At 43.5% G+C, this 24,511-nt stretch overlaps 2 pseudogenes; both read left to right on the top strand.

Moving 5' to 3' along the window:
• Positions 1-13,963: 13,963 nt before the first annotated feature.
• On the top strand, positions 13,964-15,813 carry LOC123450544 (annotated as a pseudogene).
• Positions 15,814-18,545: 2,732 nt separating this feature from the next.
• LOC123450543 lies at positions 18,546-24,242 on the top strand (annotated as a pseudogene).
• Positions 24,243-24,511: the final 269 nt, after the last annotated feature.

The raw sequence follows: 24,511 nt of genomic DNA, 5'->3' as shown, positions 1-24,511 counted from the left end.
GGATCGGCCTCCTCCGCCATGGCCGCGAGCTGAGGAGCTCCTCGCCGTCGCCCCCGTACATCTACTTCCTCTCCAACACCTCGGCGAGTACACGAGATCCTCCAGGAGTCCATTCCCGTGGCTAGGACGACAAGATCGGCACTACTACACCTCCTCCACGAAGGCGGCTTTCTTCCCCGATGATCTTCCCCGAGTGGCTACTTCCCCCTTCTTCCTCTACTTCCTCTCCGGCTGAAGCAACCACCTCGTCCAGTAGGTGAGGTAGATCCACCGCCCCTTCCTCCCTGTCCCAGATCGCGAGCAGTAGGCCATAGCTTCATCGCCATTCCATCTCTGTCGCTGGTGCCGCCGTGTACTGTCGAGCTGGTGCTGTAGGTCTCGCCGAGTAGGTTTAGCTAGTGAAATGGAACCGTGGGAACTCCTATTCCCTTCCATCGACGAGCCGTTGGCTGATTTTGCGTGTAATGTCGGCGAGCACCGTCCCCTGTTCCGGCCACCGTCGGGCACAGGATAGGCACGAGGGGGTGCTCAAGAGATATTACTCCCCTTCCTTGTTAAGCATCGAAGCAGTAGCAGAGTGGTAGTGGTTTTTGGTGCAAGTGACTAGTCGTTGGTTTGAATCCCCCTCGGCGCAGCTTTTTGTTTTTGGTGGATTTAATGGGCACAGTAGTACATGGACTACTTACTTGGGTTGCACACCCTGTACCATCGAGAAAGTGGCATATAGCAGGGTGGTGCTAGCTGTTGTGGTTTCTGTGGTGGATCTAGGAGGTCCTGGGTTCGAAACCTACCACAACCCTTTTTTTTTTTGCTTTCTTGTTGTTTTCCTTTTGTTTGCTATGTGAGTTGCTATGGTGTGATCTACACCATGTGGGGATTTATTCTCCTCACAAACAGCATGTGTGATAGTATTTTTCTAGCATATGTAGATGTATGATCATGATTAGAAGTTGTGCATATGTGCCATCTGAGCTAGATACTATGTGTGTTTGTGTTCTAGCTTGTGGGTGTGCACTAGTATAATTATGTATGTGTGTGTGTGTTTGCACTAGGAGTGCACGTGTGGATATTCATGTGTAAGAATACATGTATAGGATTGGGTGCATGTATATATATGTTTACTAGGTTATATGTGGAGTAGTGTAGTGATGAGGTGGTAACCCTTGTGCATAGGTGACGTGCTTGTGCCTATGGTTGTTCTGTGTGCTTGTCTGCTTGTGTGTGTGTTTCACACATGCCAAGGCATTCTTGTGCCTTGGTATCACATGTGCAAGATTATATGCGTAGGTGTAGAAGTGCTTATGTGAGTGCAAGTTAGTAGTGAATTCTATTTAGCATGTGTAGGTGACTATTATGCTTGTTCTTGTTGTATGTGTGTGGGAATGGTGATGTGCTATGGCACACATACATGAGGTCTAAACCCTCATGTCACCATTGGACTTGTGACAGTGTGCAAGTTGTTGTGTAGGTGTTGTTCTAGTGAATAGCACATGTGATGATGCACTATTCACACCATGTGATTCCATGTAGGTTTTCTTTTCTAGTTTGTGCCCATTTGTTCTATGCAAGTGCCTATGTATTATATATGTTTTTGGGGTAGAATCATCCCAAGAATCCATAGGTGAAGTCAGTTTTGCCTTTGGAACACTTTCTGGGAATGTCATATTTCAGATTTGTTCAATGTTTGGAGCTTGGTTCCATAAGATGTGGTAAGCCCAAGAGGTTGATTCCTTGTTGTGGTATTAGAGGGTGACCCCCTCTATGGCATGTTGGTTTTGTTTCATGCTTAGTAGTTCATATGTGCAAGTGGTGCTTAGTCAAAGTAGGTATGTGGCTGAAATTCCAGTTTAGTGAAAATCTGTGATTTTCACCAAGTTTGAGAATTTGCTTATATTTTTTTTCTCCTGTTGTTGTGCTTGTAGAGGTCCATGTGTTGTGAATCAGCCTTTTCTATCAACTTTGAAGTTGTAGCTTTTGTGTTTATCTAGATCCCTATAAATTTTCATTCCATTTGGAGTCCTATAGATATTGTTTTGGGTGCTGTCAAAATGCTTCATAGCATAAACAGCTAGTGAGAATCTGGAATTTTCACTAAGTCCCTGAAAACTCATGTTTTTGTCCAAGTTAGCAGGTGTGTAACTTTCTGTGTGAAACTCCTTTGCAATATCTTTTTGCTTGTGCTTGTAGTACTCTTGGATAGCTTGTGCCACATATCCTATTTGGCCTATTTGGGTGGCTGTACGTGCTTTGCATGTAGCTCTCAAAATGCTATGATGCTGTTTATTGCAAATTGTGTAGTTTTGATGTTTTGATGCTTGTTAGTGCATATATGATGTTGTGGTGATATTTATTTGCACCACCCCATCCATTATTGTTTGCTTTATGTCTTGGCAACCTCGGAATACAAGAAGTATGCCATTGGAGTGTGTGGTGATGATTTTGATACGTAGGACGTCATTTCTTGTTTCGTTGTTTCCTGTTGATCCGTAGCTCCGATCGTTACGTTCTTTATATGTATTTGCATCATTTTCGCGTGACGCATTTGTTCTTGTCATTCTCATGCATGTCAAGATAGCTTAGGGTGAAGTTCTATCCAGTAGCTTACATATTCTTCTCATGCATGTACAAGGGAGTAGAATAGAGATGCATGTTCATTTTCATCTCATGCATCATGTGCTTGTTGCATCTTGTTGTGCTATTGTTCATTGGTTGCTATTCTTATGTTGGGTAGCACCGGGATCGTAGAACGAGTACGTGGATCCAGGAGAGTACGTGCAGGACGAACACGAGAAGTTCCAAGCTGAGGACATCACAGCAAGATGACATGACCTTGATTCCATCTCTAGACTTGTTATGCTAGATTACGTTTCTTCCGTCATATGCTCGATGCCGACCACTGAAATAATTGCCTTCGAATTGCCATGAAACCCAAACACTTATCCCTTCCTAGCAAATCTTGAATGGCTAAGTAGGCTTTGTTAAGCTTCTAATGTTAGCGTTGCTAGTTGCAGGTGCTTTGTCTCATGTGATAACATGAGCTTGATATCATTATGCTAAATCTTTTATTTAATTAATGCACCTATATACTTGGTAAATAACAGAAGGCCTAGCCTTTTGCCGGGTGTTTTTTTCCGTTATTTCCGCCATAGTTACCGGTTACCGGTGTTTGATTCCATAACTGATCGCACCTAACACGTTCGGGGTTGTTATGGGGACCCCCTTGATAAATCGTGTAGTGTTAATACTTGACCGACATGACCCAACATTGGTTTTAAATTTCTAATCACTTAATAATAATCTGCATAGGGAATAGCTACCCCGAGGAATTTAATCAACAACCCGGGCCAGTGCTCGTCATGAGTGTTGGTCCACCCACCTAGGAGTCGGCAATACCACCTCGGGGAAACTTGAGGTTTGGTCATTGTCCACTATGCATAGACGGTGTTGTCCTGAGACTGAGATACACGGCTCTTATCAGGGTCGTCGACACACCGGGAGGTCCAGCTAGTTTTGTCTTACCTTAGCGATATATCTTGCGTATAGGAATCCGAGTGAAGCTTTGGTTCTCCCGAGAGTTGAGGTTTTCCTCTAAGGAATCCGACGAGATCACGAGATTTGTGATAGAGGATTACTTTGCGGCCCGTGACCGTTTGTGATGGACTAGTTGGAGCACCCCTGCAGGGTTTAATCTTTCGGAAAGCCGTGCCCGCGGTTATGTGGCAACTTGGAATAATTGTTAACATCCGGTTATAGATAACTTAAACATAACTCTAATAAAATTGCCAACTGTGTGCGTAACCGTGACTGTTGATACGTCTCCAAGGTATCTATATTTTTTGATGGTTTCATGCTATTATCTTGTCAAACTTTGGATGTTTTGCATGCCTTTTATATATTTTTTGGAACTAACTTATTAACTCAGTGCCAAGTGCCAGTTCCTGTGTTTTCCATGTTTTTGACCCCTTTCAGAGGAGATTGTGAAACGGAGTCCAAATGGAAGAAAATCCCCAAAAGATTTTTTTCTGGAACGGAAGAAGATAGGGGAGCTTGGGAGCCGAGGCAGGGGAGCCCCAGGGGCCCCACAAGCCCCCACCCTGCGGCCAGGGGGGAGGCCGCACCATCCAGGCTTGTGGGCCCCCTGACCTAGGGCTTGCGCCTATAAATTCACTAAAAATCCAAAAAAAATAAGGAGATCATCGAAATCACTTTTCCGCCGCCGCAAGCTTCTGTCTCCGCAAGATCCCATCTGGGGCACGTTCTGGTGCCCTGTCGGAGGGGAGATTCGAACATAGAGGGCTTATTCATCAACATCATGACCTCTCCGATGATGCGTTAGTAGTTCACCATAGACCTACGAGTCCATAGCTAGTAACTAGATGGCTTCTTCTCTCTCTTGGATCTTCAATACAAAGTTCTCCATGATCTTCATGGAGATCTATCCGATGTAATCTTCTTTTGCGGTGTGTTTGTCGAGATCCGATGAATTGTGGATTTATGATCAGATTATCTACGAATCTTATTTGAGTTTCTTCTGATCTCTCTTATGCATGATTTCATATCCTTGTAATTCTCTTCGAGTTGTGGGTTTTGTCTAGCCAACTAGATCTACGATTCTTGCAATGTGAGAAGTGCTTGGTTTTGGGTTCTTACCGTGCGGTGACCTCACCCAGTGACAGAAGGGGTAGCGAGGCACGAATCGTGTTGTTGCCATCAAGGGTAAAAGGATGGGGTTTTCATCATTGGTTTGAGATTTTCCCTCTACATACTGTCATCTTGTTTAAGGCGTTACTCTGTTCGTCATGAACTCAATACACTAGATGCATGCTGGATAGCGGTCGATGTGTGGAGTAATAGTAGTAGATGCAGAAAGTATCGGTCTACTTGTCTCGGACGTGATGCCTATATGTATGATCATTGCCTTAGATATCGTCATAACTTTGCGCAGTTCTATCAATTGCTCGACAGTAATTTGTTCACCCACCATGATATTTGCTATTATGAGAGAAGCCTCTAGTGAAGACTATGCCCCCCAGGGTCTACTCCACACCATATTTTCAGCCTTACAATTTTTACTTTGTTGCACTTTTCGCCTTCAGATCTCACTTTGCAAACAATCTTGAAGGGATTGACAACCCCTTTGAAGCATTGGGTGCAAGTTTGTTTGTGTTTGCGCAGGTACTTTGGACTTGACGAGGCCCTCCTTCTGGATAGATACCTTGGTTCTCAAACTGAGGGAAATACTTATTGCTCCTGTGCTGCATCACCCTTTCCTCTTAAAGGGAAAAACCGACGCAAACCAGAGAAGTAACAAGAAGAATTCCTAAGCGCTAGGGAAGGACTTTTGTTGCCGTAGCAACAGTCCCCTTCGAAGACCTCTCTTCGATCGGTAACACGGTGGGGTTATGTTTGACGTAAGTAGGTGTTCTGGATCACTTAGTGATATGCTAAACATCGACCGCTAGTATAGACCACCTTCAATACTTGTTCTACGTAAGTTAGCCACCATATATGCTTAGGATGCTGCAACCTAAATACTCCACCATCCTTACCTAATAACTTGACTAGTTCTGGCACCGAGGTCATAGATTGCTGAGTCCTTGTGGCTCAGAGATTCCTTCACAACACCAACAGGTTCAGGTACCCCCGAGACAGGTGGTCTCGACGGCACGCAGTTGGCGTGGCAGTACGATGAGGAGAACGACCGCCTGTACATAAACTATCCAAAAGACTGAGGCGTGGTCGTGATCGTGGGCGAGCTTGCAGGGTAGCATAGTCATTTCTCATGTTTTCTAGTCCGTAGCGGAACTACCTTGTTTGGATGCATGATGTAAATCTGATATATTTATGAGATGGCAGTTGAATCCCTTATTGTCATTCTACTATTATTATGTATGTGCTATGTTACCGTGCTTGCGAAACACTTAGATGCGCTTCTTTCCAATTCGGGGCCTCGTTCCCTAAATCGGAAAGGACCGCATCTTAGTCGTTACAAGTTGCTAATCAGAGCCTTATGACCATAGGAGCCTTTGTGTGATCGTACTTGGCCGAGTCGAGTCTAGTAAAATGTTCTGAGTCTTAGTTATATCGGAGAGTAGGATTCTTTTTTCTCCTCTTCCTTGCTCTGGTGAGGTTCCCGACTTAGGAAATCTTAATTCTACTCCTCTTCTCGCTCAAATTTGTTTTTAGGATCACGCGGGTATTTGTGAAATCTATATGATATCGATGTCATGGAGTTCTGTCTTAGTGCCTCCTGTCTGCCTTGATTTCTTCCGGGGAGTTGAGCTCCAGGGGGTTCTTATGCACGTCGCCATCATTCAGATTTCTGAGTATCTAAGAACGAAGGATGTTCGTTATTGCTTCAATACTAGTAGTGGTGAGATAACCCCGATGTCCCCAGTACTAGTGCAGATTGCTCGGGAGTACTGCCATTGTTTGTATCATTGTGATCACGAAGGTCTGTTGTAGATGAAGGTCCGAGTTTCTGGTTATGTGTTGACGGATGTGATACAGGTGACGGGTTAGTATAGGAGTTGTGTGATATTACTCCTTGTATCCGTGTACCAGATTGCATGACCAGATATTACGGGAATTCATAGGTGGGATATCAAGTAGTAACTTATAGGACAATCTTCCTACAGATGCATGATGTGAGGTTGGGATTCAATATTTAGTGGGTATGTTTGTTCACGGTCGTCTTACAACGGTTCTCGTTGTGTCTTAAAGAGTCCTTGTAGCTCGCTACGACTCGGGGATACTTCGTAAGTCGTGTGCACTACCTTGCACAGGATGGCTACTGTAAATTCGAGCCCGTGCGATCTTATCCACAAAGATATCGGATGAAATCTCGATCATATGCTTGTCCCGAGCAGTTCTAGCTCATACTTGTTTGCAAGTGGTCTTAATCAGAATTTTGTCGACAGTCACTCTGAGGAAGCATTCTTACTATTTTGTTCGAGTGCAATTGCTATTATTCCTGTTCAGATATTCCTGTCATTTTGATTCAGCTATATCTTCAATTTATTATGTGGGCTAATGTGTTATCCGTCTTCAGGATGGCTCCACCAACTCGTTAGAATCCAGGGCGTGAGGATGTGCCGCCAGCACCTCCTCCTCCGGAGAATCCTCCTCCTCCGCCGCCTCCTCCTGCAGAGGCTTGGCAAGCGGTGATGGCTGCTACAAATGCAAACACGCAGATGCTGCTAGAGTTGTTACAAGAAAGGGGTAATCAGCAGCAAGGCGATTTCCAACATGGTGGCAATCAGTTTGCTAATCTGAGTCAGTTCCTGTCGAATCAGCCGAAGACTTTCACTTCCTGTGACCAGCCGTTTGATGCTGAGGATTGGATCCGCGACATGAACAAGCATTTTGACTGCAGCAATGTTCGTCCTGAGGATTTTGTCAAATTTGCAACATTCCAGCTGAAGGGGCAAGCATCTATCTGGTGGCAACAGTTGAAGGATTCCAGGGGCGCTAGAGTGATCACTTGGGATGAGTTCTGCCGTGACTTCAGATCCCACTGCATTCCGTCCAGCTTCCTGGAGGAAAAGCGTGAGAAGTTTAGGCGCTTGAAGCAGGGTGGTAACTCCGTGTAGAAGTACAACGTCGAGTTCTACGAGCTAGCCCGTTATGCCTTGCAGGATATCCCTGATCAGAAGAGCAAGATTTATTAGTTTAGATGAGGCTTGAAAGAAAATTTGCAGTTGGCTCTTGCTTTGCACGGTCCTGAGGAGTTCGATAAGTTCTACAACTTAGCTCTTAGGGCTGAGGCAGCTTTGCTCACGGTGGAGAATTCAAACAAGCGCTTCAAAGATTCCAGCTCCTCTTCCTCTACTCAGGTGGTTTAGAAACAACAGAAGTTTTGGGTGTCTCCTCCTCCTCCTCGGCACACACAGAAGTTCAAGCATTCTGGTGGCGGTGGTTCTTCCCACCCACCCAACCCAGTCTTTCAGTAGAGATTTCAACATCAGAAGCAAGGGCCTCCTCAGAAACAGTATCGTCAGCCAGCAGATGTTACTTGTCACAAGTGTGGGCAGAAGGGTCATTATGCCAACAAGTGCACTTCTCAGCTCCGTCTGCCGCCTCCTCCTCCAGGAAAACCTCCAAGCAATGCTCTCGTGAAGTTCAACCCCAGGTCAGCTCGAGTCAACATGATGAATGCGGCTGAGGCAGAAAACTCGTCAAATGTGATCATGGGTAACCTCCTTGTTAATGATATTCCTCCTAAAGTGTTATTTGATACTGGTGCATCACACTCGTTTATATCAAGGCCATTCTCATTTAAGCATGGGTTCTCTACTCGTGATTTGCCTAAGCCTCTATCAGTTGTGTCTCCTGGCAAGATCATGAATTCCCACATGGTGGTTCTGAATGTTTCTGTCAAGATGGGTAGTTATTCTTTTCTGGCGTCTCCTATTGTCTTGGGCAATTCCGACATTGATTTGATCCTTGGTATGGACTGGTTGGCCATGAACAAGGCATCGATTGATTGTGAAGCTAAAGAAGTGAAGCTTACCCACTCTTCGGAGGACGTGATTATATTCGCGACGCGCGATGATACAATCCGTCTGTTCTGTTTGAATGAAAAGGGTGAGATTAATCCTATTTCGCAAGTCCCAGTGGTCTGCGAATATGAAGATGTGTTTCCAGAAGAGCAGCCAGGCATGCCTCCGCACCAAGAAGTTGAATTTTTCATTGAGCTTGAACCAGGTACTCAGCCTGTGTGCAAACGGCCGTACAAATTGGGTCCAGAAGAGTTGAAGGAACTTAAGAGGCAACTCGATGAGCAGGAGCATTTGGGTTTGATCATACCAAGCTCGTCTCCGTGGGGCTGTGGAGTTCTGTTTGTCAAGAAGAAGGATGGACCGGACCGGTTGTGTGTCGATTACTGTTCATTGAACAAGAAGACAATCAGGAACAAGTATCCACTTCCGAACATAACTGAGTTGTTTGAACAGTTGAAAGGGGCTAAGATCTTCTCCAAGCTCGATCTTAGAATGGGCTATCATCAAATTCGCATTCGCGAAGAGTATATTCCGAACACTGCTTTCAGGACTAGTTTTGGCTCGTATGAGTATACGATCATGTCTTTTGGTCTGGCAAATGCTCCTCCGACATTTTGTCCATTGATGAACTACATATTCTCTCCGTTCAAGAATGACTTTGTTTTGCTCTATCTCGACGACATTCTGGTCTTTTCTGAAACTGTGGAAGAACATGAAGAACATCTCAGATTGGTGCTTGATAAGCTGAGGGAGTACAAATTGTATGCCAAGTTTTCCAAGCGTGAATTCTGGTTGAAAGAAGTCGTCTATCTTGGTCACATTATCTCTGCCGAGGGCATCAAAGTTGATCCGTCGAAAGGTGCAGGCCATTGTTGAATGGGAGCCTCCGCAGAATGTGAAGCAACTTCGAAGCTTTCTCGCGCTCACAAGCTATTGCAGAAGGTTCGTTGAGAACTTCTCCAAGATTGCGAAGCCTCTCTCAAGTCTTCTTTAGAAAGGTGTGAAGTATGCTTGGTCTCCAGAGTGTCAGTTGGCCTTCGACACACTCAAAGACGAGCTCACCTCTACTGCAGTCTTGGTTCCTCCGGATGATTCCAAGCCATACCAGGTGTTCTGCGATGCTTCTCTCCAGGGTCTTGGTGCAGTTCTGATGCAAGAGAAGAAAGTGGTTGCTTATACCTCCAGGCAGTTGAAGCCAGCGGAGAAGAATTATCCTGTGCATGATCTTGAGCTAGCAGCTGTGGTACACACTCTGATGACTTGGAGACACCTCTTGTTGGAATGAAAGGTTGAAGTGTTCACCGATCACAAGAGTCTCAAGTACATCTTCACTCAGCCTAACCTGAATCTCCGGCAGACCCGTTGGGTGGAAATGCTCCAAGATTTTAATCCGAGTGTTAAGTACATGCCAGGCAAAGCTAATGTCGTGGCAGATGCCTTGAGCAGGAAGGCGTACTGCAACAGTCTCATTCTGAAACCTCTCCGACCTGACCTTTGTGAGTCTTTCAGGAAGCTCAACCTTCAGTTAGTACCTCAGGGATTTCTTGCAAACCTTCAGATCTCTCCTACCTTGGAAGATCAGGTCCGAGCAGCAGAACTTCTATCAGTTGTGGTATGGACTGGTTGGCCATGAACAAGGCATCGATTGATTGTGAAGCTAAAGAAGTGAAGCTTACCCACTCTTCGGAGGACGTGATTATATTCGCGGCGTGCGATGATACAATCCGTCTGTTCTCTTTGAATGAAAAGGGTGAGATTAATCCTATTTCGCAAGTCCCAGTGGTCTGCGAATATGAAGATGTGTTTCCAGAAGAGCTGCCAGGCATGCCTCCACACCGAGAAGTTGAATTTGTCATTGAGCTTGAACCAGGTACTGAGCCTGTGTGCAAACGGCCGTACAAATTGGGTCTAGAAGATTTGAAGGAACTTAAGAGGCAACTCGATGAGCAGGAGCGTTTGGGTTTGTTCAGACCAAGCTCGTCTCCGTGGGGCTGTGGAGTTCTGTTTGTCAAGAAGAAGGATGGACCGGACCGGTTGTGTGTCGATTACTGTCCATTGAACAAGAAGACAATCAGGAACAAGTATCCACTTCCAAACATAACTGAGTTGTTTGAACAGTTGAAAGGGGCTAAGATCTTCTCCAAGCTCGATCCCAAAATGGGCTATCATCAAATTTGCATTCGCGAAGAGGATATTCCGAACACTGCTTTCAGGACTAGTTTTGGCTCGTATGAGTATACGGTCATGTCTTTTGGTCTGGCAAATGCTGCTCCGACATTTTGTCGATTGATGAACTACATATTCTCTCCGTTCAAGAATGACTTCGTCTTTCTCTATTTCGACGACATTCTGGTCTTTTCTGAAACTGAGGAAGAACATGAAGAACATCTCAGATTGGTGCTTGATAAGCTGAGGGAGTACACATTGTATGCCAAGTTTTCCAAGTGTGAATTCTGGTTGAACGAATTCGTCTATCTTGGTCACATTATCTCTGCCGAGGGCATCAAAGTTGATCCGTCGAAGGTGCAAGCCATTGTTGAATGGGAGCCTCCGCAGAATGTGAAGCAACTTCGAAGCTTTCTCGCGCTCGCAAGCTATTGTAGAAGGTTCGTTGAGAACTTCTCCAAGATTGCGAAGCCTCTCTCAAGTCTTCTTCAGAAAGGTGTGAAGTATGCTTGGTCTCGAGAGTGTCAGTTGGCCTTCAACACACTCAAAGAGAAGCTCATCTCTACTGCAGTCTTGGTTCCTCCGGATGATTCCAAGCCTTACCACGTGTTCTGCGACGCTTCTCTCCAGGGTCTTGATGCAGTTCTGATGCAAGAGAAGAAAGTGGTTGCTTATACCTCCAGGAAGTTGAAGCCAGCGGAGAAGAATTATCCTGTGCATGATCTTGAGCTAGCAGCTGTGGTACACGCTCTGATGATTTGGAGACACCTCTTGTTCGAACGAAAGGTTGAAGTGTTCACCGATCACAAGAGTCTCAAGTACATCTTCACTCAGCCTAACCTGAATCTCCGACAGACTCGTTGGGTGGAAATGCTCCAAGATTTTAATGCGAGTGTTCAATACACGCCAGGCAAATCTAATGTCGTGGCAGATGCCTTGAGCAGGAAGGCGTACTGCAACAGTCTCATTCTGAAACCTCTCCAGCCTGACCTTTGTGAGTCTTTCAGGAAGCTCAACCTTCAGTTAGTACCTCAGGGATTTCTTGCAAACCTTCAGATCTCTCCTACCTTGGAAGATCAGGTCCGAGCAGCACAACTTGTTGATGCAATGGAGAAGAAATTCAAGATTGGCGTGGCAAAGAGTCTTCCCAAATATAAGTGCTTCAGTGTTGATGCCAGAGACACATTGTTCTTTGAGGATCGTCTTGTCGTTCCGAAAGGTGATCCCAGAAAGGTAATCATGGAAGAAGCTCATAACTCTCTGCTCTCTATTCATCCTGGAAGCTCCAAGATGTATCAGGGCTTGAAACAGACCTTCTGGTGGACTCACATGAAGCGTGAGATTGCTCAGTTTCTAAATGAATGTGATGTATGTCGAAGGGTGAAAGCAGAGCATCAACGTCCAGCAGGTCTTTTGCATCCTTTGCCCATTCCCAAGTGGAAGTTCGATCATATTGGGATGGATTTTGTCACCGGGTTTCCGAAGTCCAAGAAGGGTAATGATGCCATCTTCGTCGTCATCGACAAGTTGAGTAAAGCGGCTCATTTTCTTCGAGTCAAGGAATCCATTTCGACACCTCAGCTTGCAGAGTTGTACACTTCCATGATTGTGTCTTTGCACGGCGTGCCTATGATGATCTCTTTGGATCGCGGAAGTATCTTCACTTCCAAGTTCTAGGACTCTTTTCAGTCTGCGATGGACACGAAGATCCGCTTCAGCACAACTTTTCATCCTCAGACTAGTGGTCAAGTGGAGCGAGTCAATCAAGTTCTTGAGGATATGCTGAGAGCCTGTGTTATCTCTTTTGGCATGAAGTGGGAGGATTGTCTGCCTTTTGCGGAGTTCTCATATAACAACAGTTATCAAGCTAGTTCTAGCAAAGCTCCGTTTGAAATTCTCTATGGCAGGAAGTGCCGTACCCCGCTCAACTGGTCCGAGACCGGCGAGCGTCAGATTCTTGGGAATGACTTGATAGAAGAAGCTGAGGAGATGTGTCGGGTCATTCGGAACAATCTCAGAGCAACTCAGTCCCATCAGAAGAGCTATTATGATAGCAAGCACCCTGACATGTCCTATGAGCTCGATGACTTCGTCTATCTCAAGGTGTCGCCTATGAAGGGCACACAACACTTTGGCATCAAAGGCAAGCTTGCGCCTCGTTTTGTGGGCCCGTTCAGAATTGTTGGCAAGAGAGGCGACCTTGCATATCAGCTTGAGCTCCCGTCAAACTTTGCAAATGTGCATGATGTGTTCCATGTTTCTCAGCTCCGGAGGTGCTTCAAGACCCCCGAGCGCACTGTTCATCTTCAATACATCGACCTTCAACCCGATCTATCTTATTGTGAGCATCCAGTTGTGGTTCTCGAGGCGACTGAGTGCAAGACCCACAACAAGACTGTTAAATTTCTCAAAGTGCAGTGGTCACACCATTCCGATAAAGAGGCTACTTGGGAACACGGGGATCACCTCCGTTCTGAATTTCCGGAGTTCTTTCGGGCTTAGATCTCGGGGCGAGATCTTTTTGTAGTGTGGGAGAGTTTGTAATGCCCCAAGAGTGTATCTTTCCCTTTTTGGAACCTTCTCTATGTGGGTCCACCTTGTCATTGATATGAGAGCTCAATGCATATGATTTCATGTGATGTCACCTTGATTTGTGTTCCTTTGCATGCATGCATCACTATCATTTCATGTCATTGTGTTGTTGCATTGTGATCATATGATGTGATGTGTTATCATGTGAGGTTATGTGGTTATGTGAATTGTGGGGTGTGGAGCTACTCTAGTAGGCAGGGGCGGACTCAATTTTCAGTCCGACCTGTACATGTCCGATACAATTAAGCTAATGCCCCCAGTCATTTAATTACATCGCCCCCAGTCAGCCCATTATCAGGGTGCCCAATCCATCCGGCCCAATCTGTTGTTTTAAAGCATTGTAAAAAAACAAAGCCCATCCAGCCTATTAGGCCAGTTCTCACGTATCAGACTCATGCTACTGCCTGGATCATGCCTATCTGATCGATCAACTCCACCGCTTTGACGCTTCGATTCTGGAGATCAACAAAAGTAGAATACGCGGCGTCGGCAGCTTGACGCTTCGTCTCTGGAGATCTACGCATCCGCCATCCGGCGTCCGCCAACGCAAGTCCGCCGTGTGCCTGGCCGGCCGACGCGGCGACGCCACCTCCGCATCAAGACTCGACGTTGCAGTATTCATCCCAAATATCGCTGCGCCGAGCAGCCCAGTTCAGTACTCATCTCAACTGATTAACATTAGGTCTTTTTATTTTTTGATATGATATGCATCATTGCTTAGACAAACCGAAATTGAAAAGAATGAGCATCTCATCCAGTTGAATGCTTCAATAGATGTTTGCCGATACTTGTTGCATCGGGGACAGTCTTTTCGTGGGCACGATGAATCAAAAGATTCTGAAAATAAAGGGAATTATAAGGAGATGATGGACTACACTCTCAAGGAGAATGATATTGTTGCTAAATCTTTCAAAAATGCTTCCAGTAATAATCAATTGTTGTCTCCAAAAATTCAGAAAGATATTGTTAATTGCTTTGCACAAGAGATGCTGGGTTCTATGATGGAAGATATTGGCGATGGTGTGTTTAGCTTATTGGTAGATGAGTGTCGAGATGTTTTCGACAAAGAACAAATGGCAGTAGTTCTCCGGTATGTTGATAAATGTGGGCTGGTCCAAGAAAAGTTTGTCGGTGTTGTTCATGTGGAGGAGACAACAGCTTCTCATCTCAAGTCTTGCATAGATTTCTTATTTTCAAAACTTGGTTTGAGTCTAAAGCAAGTTAGAGGCCAAGGTTACGATGGCGCAAGTAATATGTCGGGTGATTTTAATGGTTTGCAAGCAAAAATAATGAGTGAGAACAAATCTGCATACTATATACGTTGTTTTGCTCATAAACTCAACTTGGTTGTTGTGGCTATTGCGAAGGATATATTTGATGTTGGAGATTTCTTTGATATGATCTCAGTTTTGTTGAATGTTGTGGGAGCATCTTGCAAGAGAAAAGACCAACTTAGATAACATCATCGAGAAGAATTGAGGAAAGGAATTGGGTGCGGAGAGATTGCTACAAGAACTGGACTAAATCAGGAACTATCACTTCAAAGACCTGGCGACACTCGTTGGAATTCCCATTACGAAACATTGTTAGGTTTGTCAAAGATGTTCTCATCAGTGGTTAAAGTACTAGAATATGTTGAGAAAGATGGTGCAGATTCCGGAAAGAGGAGGCAAGCTAATGGTCTTCTCAAATATTTCCAAACTTTTGATTCTGCATTCTTCTTACATATGATGATGATGATATTAGCTTTAACAAATGGTCTATCGAAAACCTTACAGAGAAAGGATAAAGACATTGTAAATGCCATTTCTGATGTGGAATCCACTAAGCGGGAACTAGAAAAGCTTAGAACAAATGATGGATGGAATTATCTTATGGAGAAGGTAACTTGTTTCTGTGAGAAATATGACATCTCAATGCTTGATATGGAAAATGACTATGTGAACCCAAAGAAACCAAGACAGAAGACGAGCATTAACAATGAACACCATTACCATGTTGATTGTTTCTTTGTTGTTTTGGATCAGTTAGGGAAAGAGTTTCATGATAGATTCAACGAGGTAAATTCTGAATTACTTCGTCGTATGTCCACTTTGAGTCCAAGTGATGTATTTCGTCATTTTGACAAGGAGAAGTTGGTGCAGCTAGCTAGGCTCTATCCCGATGACTTCAATCATAGAGATATGGTGACTATTGAGCATGAAATTTCCCTCTATATAGATAATATGCTCCATGATACAAGGTTTGCTAGCCTGGACAGTATTGGTGACTTAGCTAAACACATGGTTGATACAAGAAAGCATCTGTCCTATCCGTTGGTGTTTCGGCTTTTGAAGTTAGCACTAACTCTTCCTGTTGCCACTGCCACGGTAGAGAGATGTTTCTCAGCTATGAAGATTGTGAAGAGCGCTTTGCGTAACAAATTGGTGATGATTATTTGAGCCATAGCCTCATTTGCTATCTGGAAAAGGGATTGCTGGATACAGTTACTAATGAAGTGATCATTGATTGTTTCCATAAGATGAAAGATCGTCGTGGGAGAAATGAAATGTAATTATCTTTAATATCTTAAACCTTTTCTATGTTTATCACCTCCATTAGTATTTACATGGCTGATACTATTATATTTTTTCTACTCGCATGTAAGAACAATTATTTTCAATATTCTTATTTTTGCAACCTATTAACTATTTGGATATATATCCTTCTGTTTAAAAAGGTTTGTTCACTCTTCTCCTATTGCTATTGGATGGAGTATTTTATTACTTTGAGCGAACTGCTATCTATGTCACATTTCGACGGTTATAAGCTTCATGTAGTTATGTGCCGGTGATTTTTCTTTCTTAAAAAAATGTTGGTGATTTTTCTACACATGGATGCCCCAGGTCCTTTTTTCCGCTGGGTCCGCCACTGCTAGTAGGTATCTTGTGGATTTCAACAAGGGTTTCAAAACTTGCCCCCTCTCTTTTATCTCAAGCCCAAAAGTTACTTGATCCTTTCCTGTTTTAAAAATGCCTATGTTTTGGCATGTAATATTGGTGTTTGTGAGGAGGTGTTTTGATGTTTTGAAAACATGTTTTAAAGGTGCTAATATTCACAAAACAGATCCAATAAATTCTGTTTTGTTAATATTTAATTGCTCCAAATATTTCTTTTCCAATTTATTCAAATAGGTCATAAATCCTTATGACCAGGGGCATTTTTGTTTTGTTTTAAGTCTTACTAGATTTGCCCCTGCTTTATTTTCCTTTCTCTGGCTATTTGTAATTGGGAAACCCCTGAGAGGTTTTATTTCTTCTATCTGGCGCCAACTAGTGGTCCTCCTCCCACTAGCAGGCCCAACTCCCCTCCTCTCCTGTAGACGCCGTTCCTGTTCTCCTTCCTCCGTCAGACTTTCTTCAGAGATAGAGGCAGAGCGACGGCAGCTGACGCCGTCACGGACGTCGAGGCGCGTCTCTCGCCCCTCGTCCTCCATATAAGCCTCCCCTTGGCGTCCGTGCAGCTTAGGGTTCCCCTATCGCGTCGTCACCTCCATCCCATCTCCTTGTCCCTCTCTGTCGACGGCACCAGGTAAGGGGATCGGCCTCCTCCGCCATGGCCGCGAGCTGAGGAGCTCTTCGCCGTCGCGCCCGTACATCTACTTCCTCTCCAACACCTCGGCGAGCATGCGGCATCCTCCAGGAGTCCATTCCCGTGGCTAGGACGACAAGATCGGCACTGCTACACCTCCTCAACGACGGCGGCTTTCTTCCCCGACGATCTTCCCCGAGCGGCTACTTCTCCCTTCTTCCTCTACTTCCTCTCCGGCTGAAGCAACCACCTCGTCCAGTAGGTGAGGTAGATCCACCTCCCCTTCCTCCCTGTCCCAGATCGCGAGCCGTAGGCCATAGCTTCGTCGCCGTTCCTTCTCTGTCGCCGGCGTCGCCGTGTACTGTTGAGCTGGTGCTGTAGGTCACCCCGAGTAGGTTTAGCTAGTGAATTGGAACCGTGGGAACTCCTATTCCCTTCCATCGTCGAGCCGTTGGCTGATTTTGCGTGTAACGCCGGCGAGCACCATCCCCTATTCTGGCCACCGTTGGGCAGAGGATAGGCACGAGGGGGTGCTCAAGAGAGATTACTCCCCTTCCATGTTAAGCATCGAAGCAGTAGCAGAGTGGTAGTGGTCTTTTGGTGCAAGTGACTAGTCGTGGGTTCGAATCCCCCTAGGCGCACCTTTTGGTTTTTGGTGGATTTAATGGGCACAGTAGTACAGGGACTACTTACCTGGGTTGCACCCCGTGTACTATCTAGCTAGTGGCATATAGCAGGGTGGTGCTAGCTGTTGTGGTTTTTGTGGTGGTACCACAACCCTTTTCTTTTTTTCTTTTGCTTTCTTGTTGTTTTCCTTTTCTTTGCTATGTGAGTTGCTATGGTGTGATCTACACCATGTGGGGATTTATTCTCCTCACAAACAACATGTGTGATAGTATTTGGCTAGCTTATGTAGATGTACGATCATGATTAGAAGTTGTGCATATGTGCCATGTGAGCTACATACTATGTGTGTTTGTGTTCTAGCTTGTGGGTGTGCACTAGTATAATTATGTATGTGTGTGTGTGTTTGCACTAGGAGTGCATGTGTGGATATATCATGTGTAGGAATGCATGTATAGGATTGGGTGCATGTATATATATGTTTACTATGTTATATGTGGAGTAGTGTAGTGATGAGGTGGTAACCCTTGTGCATAGGTGATGTGCTTGTGCCTATGGTTGTTGTGTGTGCTTGTGCCTATGGTTGTTGTGTGTGCTTGTGTGCTTGTGTGTGTGTGTTTCACACATGGCAAGGCATGCTTGTGCCTTGGTATCACATGTGCAAGATTATATGTGTACGTGTAGAAGTGCTTATGTGAGTGCAAGTTAGTAGTGAATTCTATTTAGCATGTGTAGGTGACTATTATGCTTGTGCTTGTTGTATGTGTGTGGGAATGGTGATGTGCTATGGCACACATACATGACTTCTAAACCCTCATGTCACCATTGGACTTGTGTGAGAGTGTGCAAGTGCTTGTGTACGTGTTGTTCTAGTGAATAGCACATGTGATGATGCACTATTCACACCATGTGATTCCATGTAGGTTTTCTTTTCTAGTTTGTGCCCATTTGTTCTATGCAAGTGCCTATGTATTATATATGTTTTTGGGGTAGAATCATCCCAAGAATCCATAGGTGAAGTCAGTTTTGCCTTTGGAACACTTTCTGGGAATGTCATATTTCAGATTTGTTCAATGTTTGGAGCTTGGTTCCATGAGATGTGGTGAGCTCCAGAGGTTGGTTCCTTGTTGTGGTATTAGAGGGTGACCCCCTCTATGGCATGTTGGTTTTGTTTCATGCTTAGTAGTTCATATGTGCAAGTGGTGCTTAGTCAAAGTAGGCATGTGGCTGAGATCAAATTAGATACGATTATCTAAACCAAAAAAATTGGCAAAGAGATGTCTTATGTAAAAACATGCTAAGGTTTGAAAGAGCTGCATTTTTCAACTTGTGTGCCATAATGAGGGATCGCAAGTTGCTACGAGATAGTCCACATGTTAGCGTGGAGATACAATTAGCAATGTTTTTGCATATAATTGGGCATAACCTTCGGAATAGGCTGGTGTCAGCCATTTTTTGTAGATCATATGTCACAACTAGCATATACTTTAGAAAGGCTCTTCATGCCATAGGCGAGCTTCATAATGATTATAAACGACCTCCATCATTTGAGACCCCCGCAAAAATTGACGGAAAACGTCGATTTGACCCATATTTTAAGGTAATTTCAGAAAATTTCTTAGATATGTAGGCTATATGATATGACATTTAATACTTATCGCTATATAGGATTGTATTGGAGCTATCGATGGTACACATGTGCGAGTAGGTGTTATCAAAGCTGTCGAACACTCTTTTCGTGGTAGGAAGGCCTTTATAACCCAAAATGTGATGGCAGCGGTAGATTTTGATCTCTGCTTCACATATGTGTTGGCTGGTTGGGAGGGGTCAGCCCACGATGTGACCATTTTAGCTGATGCATTAACGCGCGAGAGAGGCTTACAAGTACCACCAGGTAAAAAGTTGCCTTAGATAGTTATTGTCCATATGTTATTGCCTCTAGAAACCATTGTCACCAAATTTTGTTTTCACTTTTTAGGAAAGTTCTACCTAGTTGACACCGGTTATGGAGCCAAACCCGGGTTTTTACCACCTTTTCGTGGTGTGAGATACCATTTGAATGAGTGGGGCAACAATCGAGACCAAAATGATAAGGAGCTATTCAACCTTAGGCACTCATCTCTACGGGTGATGGCAGAGAGGGCTTTTGGATCTCTCAAGAGGTGTTTCAAAATTTAAGATGATGCCAAACCATTCTTTACTTTCTCAGTACAAGTTGACATTGTTATAGCTTGGCGTGTTCTTCACAATTATGCACTATCACAAGGGGTTGATTAATTTATTATAGCGGAAGTGACATGGACCACCGAACCAATTCGAACATCAAGACAACAAGAAAGTGACACTAGGGACGTGATAGACCTTGGGCTTCAAATAGCAGCCCAAATGTGGGAAGATAGACAACTCATGTATGCTAATCAATGAGTGTGGCACACTCCATGTATTTGTGATGTCTATGCGGCTACTTGATGGTTTGACATATTGTACCATTTACCATATTTGAACCATGTATTTGTGTTGTTTATGAAATTATATTTGAAATTATTTGATGGTTGGACAGATCATACCATTTACCATATTTAAACCATGTATTTGTGATGTTTATGGAATTATATTTGAAATTATTTGATGGGTGGACAGATTTTACCATTTACCATATTTAAACCATATATTTGTGATGTTTATGGAATTATATTTGAAATTATTTGATGACTCGACAGATTGTACCATTTGCCATATTTAAACCATGTTTTTGCCTTCTTTTTGTTGGCTGGACAGAAATGGAGAGTGTTGAAGTCACCACTGCAAGCGCGAGCTGGGGCTATATGATATGACATTTAATATTTATCACTATATGGGAGCTATCGATGGTACACATGTGCGAGCAAGTGTTACCGAAGGTGTCGAACATTCTTTTTGTGGTAGGAAGGCCTTTATAAACCAAAATGTGATGGCAGCGGTAGATTTTGATCTTCGCTTCACATATATGTTGGCTGGTTGAGAGCAGTCATCCCATGATGTGATCGTTTTAGCTGATGCATTAACGTGCGAGAGAGGCTTACAAGTACCACCAGGTAAGAAGTTGCCTTAGATAGTTATTGTCCATATGTTATTGCCTCTAGAAACCATTGTCACCAAATTTTGTTTTCACTTTTTAGGAAAGTTCTACCTAGTTGACGCTGGTTATGGAGTCAAGCCCGGGTTTTCCACCTTTTCGTGGTGTGAGATACCATTTGAATGAGTGGGGCAACAATTAATCCAGTCCAAAATGATAAGGAGCTATTCAACCTTAAGCACTCATCTCTACGGGTGATGGTAGAGAGGGATTTTGGATCTCTCAAGAGGCGTTTTAAAATTTTAGATGATGCCAAACCATTCTTTACTTTCTTAGTACAATTTGACATTGTTATAGCTTGGTGTGTTCTTTACAATTATGCACTATCACAAGGGATTGATGAATTTATTATACCGGAAGTGACATGGACAACCCAACCAATTCGAACATCAAGACAACAAGCAAGTGACACTATGGATGTGATAGACCGTAGGCTTCAAATGGAAGCCCAAATGTGGGAAGATAGACAACTCATGTATGCTAATCTATGAGTGTGGCACACTTCACGTATTTGTGATGTCTATGCGGCTACTTGATGGTTTGACATATTGTACTATTTACCATATTTGCACCATGCATTTGTGTTGTTTATGAAATTATATTTGAAATTATTTGATGGGTGGACAAATTGTACCATTTACCATATTTAAACCATGTATTTGTGATGTTTATGGAAATATATTTGAAATTATTTGATGGCTGGACAGATTGAACCATTTACCATATTTAAACCATGTATTTGTGATGTTTACAGAATTATATTTGAAATTATTTGACAACTCAATAGATTGTACCATTTTCCATATTTAAACCATGTTTTTGCCTTCTTTTTGTTGGTTGGACAGAAATGGAGAGTATTGAAGTCACCGCTTCAAGTGCGAGCTCGGGGAGAGCTGGGGCTATATGATATGACATTTAATACTTATCACTATATAGGATTGTATTGGAGCTATCGATGGTACACATGTGCGAGCAGGTGTTACCAAAGGTGTCGAACATTCCATTTGTGGTAGGAAGGCCTTTACAACCTAGAATGTGATGGCAACTGTAGATTTTGATCTCCGCTTCACCTATGTGTTGGCTGGTTGGGAGGGGTCACCCCATGATGTGACTGTTTTAGCTCATACCGTAACGCGCGAGAGAGGCTTACAAATACCATCACATAAGAAGTTGCCTTAGCTAGTTATTGTCCATATGCTATTCCCTCTATAAACCATTGTCACCAAATTTTGTTTTCACTTTTTAGGCAATTTCTACCTAGTTGAATCCGGTTATGGAGCCAAGCTCGGGTTTTTACCACCTTTTCGTGGTGTGAGATACCATTTGAATGAGTGGGGAAACAATCCAGTCCAAAATAATACGGAGTTATTAGAACTTAGGCACTCATCTCTACGGGTGATGGTAGAGAGGGCTTTGGGATATCTCAAGAGGCGTTTCAAAATTTTAAATGATGCCAAACCATTCTTTATTTTCTCAGTACAAGTTGACATTGTTATAGCTAGGTATGTTCTTCACAACTATGCACTATCACAAGGCATTGATGAATTTATTATACCGGAAGTGACATGGACCACCCAACCAATTCAAACATCTAGACAACAAGCAAGTGACACTAGGGCCATGATAGACCCACAGGCTTCAAATGGTAGCCCAAATGTAGGAAGATAGGCAACTCATGTATGCTAATCTATGACTGTGGCACACTCCATGTATTTGTGATGTCTATGCGGTTACTTTATGGTTGGACTTATTGTACCATTTACTATATTTGAACCATCTGTTTGTGTTGTTTACGAAATTATATTTGAAATTATTTGATGGCTGGACAGATTGTACTAATTACCATATTTAAACCATGTATTTGTGATGTTTATGGAATAATATTTCAAATTATTTGATGGTTGGATATATTGTACCATTTACCATATTTAAACCATGTATTTGTGATGTTTATGGAATTTATTTTGAAATTATTTGATGACTGGACAAATTGTACCATTTACCATATTTAATACATGTTTTTGCCTTCTTTTTGTTGTCTGGAAAGAAATGGAGAGTGTTGAAGTCACTGCTTCAAGTGCGAGCTCACGGAGAGGTGGGGCTATATGATATGACATTTAATACTTATCACTATATAGGATTGTATTGGAGCTATCGATGGTACACATGTGCGCAGCATGTGTTACCAAAGATGACGAACATTCTTTTCGGGGTAGGAAGGCCTTTACAACCCAAAATGTGATGGCAGCGGTAGATTTTGATCTCCGCTTCACATATGTGTTGGCTGGTTGGGAGGGGTCAGCCCACGATGCGACCGTTTTAGCTAATACATTAACGCGCGAGTGGGGCTTACAAGTACCACCAGGTAAGAAGTGGCCTTGGATAGTTATTGTCCATATGTTATTGCCTCTAGAAACCATTCTCACCAAAATTTGTTTTCACTTTTTAGGAAAGTTCTATCTAGTTGACGCCGTTTATGGAGCCAAGCCCGTTCTTTTACCACCTTTTTGTGGTGTGAGATACCATTTGAATGAGTGGGGCAACAATTGAGTCCAAAATGACAAGGAGCTATTCAACCTTAGGAACTCATCTCTACGGTGATGGTAGAGAGGGCTTTTGGATCTCTCGAGAGGCCTTTCAGAATTTTAGATGATGGCAAACCATTCTTTACTTTCTCAATACAAGTTGACATTGTTATAGCTTGTTGTGTTCTTCACAATTATGCACTATCACAAGGGATTGATGAATTTATTATACCACAAGTGACATGGACCACCCGACCGATTCGAACATCAAGACAAAAAGCAAGTGACACTGGGGCCGTGATAGACCGTAGGCTTCAAATGGCAGCCCAAATGTGGGAAGATAGAGAACTCATGTATGCTAATCTATGAATGTGGCACACTCCATGTATTTGTGATGTTTATGCACCTACTTGATGGCTCAACATATTGTACCATTTACCATATTTGAGTCATGTATTTGTGTTGTTTACGAAATTATATTTGAAGTTATTTGATGGCTGGACAGATTGTACCATTTACCATACTTAAACCATGTATTTGTGATGTTTACAGAATTATATTTGAAATTATTTGATGGGTGAACAGATTGTAGCATTTACCATATTTAAACCATGTATTTGTGATGTTTATGGAATTGTATTTGAAATTATTTGATGATTGGACATATTGTACCATTTACCATATTTAAACCATGTTTGTGCCTTCTTTCTGTTGGCTGGACAGAAATGGAGAGTGTTGAAGTCACCGCTGCAAGTGCAAGCTTGGGGAGAGCCGGGATCATTGTGTGGACCCATTCCATGATGAAAACCATGCTGGGTTTTTGGCTAGTATTGTTACTGATGTGGACTTCAAGTGGATACGGAGATGTGCACCATAGACAATGTGTTGCTGTTCTGAACGAGCAATTCAAGCTTTCTGTCACCGGAGATCAAGTCAAATTATCTTCTCAAGATATGGAGGAATGTTTGGGGAAGGGTATTCAACTTGAAGAATTTAAGTGGAGTTCTATGGGATAAAGGTTCTTGCACAATAAGGCTGAGCGAGGTTCACTATAGAGGGCATTGTATGGTATGCTTCTCAACCCACAAATCTGATGCCATTTTATGTTTGTACTATGCTAATCATTTTGAACATTTTTTGTAGACCTAGAAAGGTGATGCATCTGCAGCTGCGCCCCCAGAATGCCCTCCCAAGCGCATTTTTAATTGTCGGCGTTAAAAAATTCGCCCAGTCACGCCCCGAGGACATCGTTTTTGCACCGGATTTTGCCAAAACTACCCCGAGCGATTCCAAGCCAAACCCAACCCCGGGGGAGGCGCTTGGGGCAACCGACGCTAATTTTGCATGTACAAACCCCACCGGCCACCCTCTCTCCTCGCTCTCCTCTATTTTTCGGCCAGGGCCACCATGTGCATGTA

The sequence above is a fragment of the Hordeum vulgare genome, chromosome 4H, assembly GCF_904849725.1.
Source record: "Hordeum vulgare subsp. vulgare chromosome 4H, MorexV3_pseudomolecules_assembly, whole genome shotgun sequence".
NCBI lineage: Eukaryota > Viridiplantae > Streptophyta > Magnoliopsida > Poales > Poaceae > Hordeum > Hordeum vulgare.
Note: the sequence above shows the minus strand (reverse complement) of the source record. Positions and strands in the feature narration are given on the sequence as shown.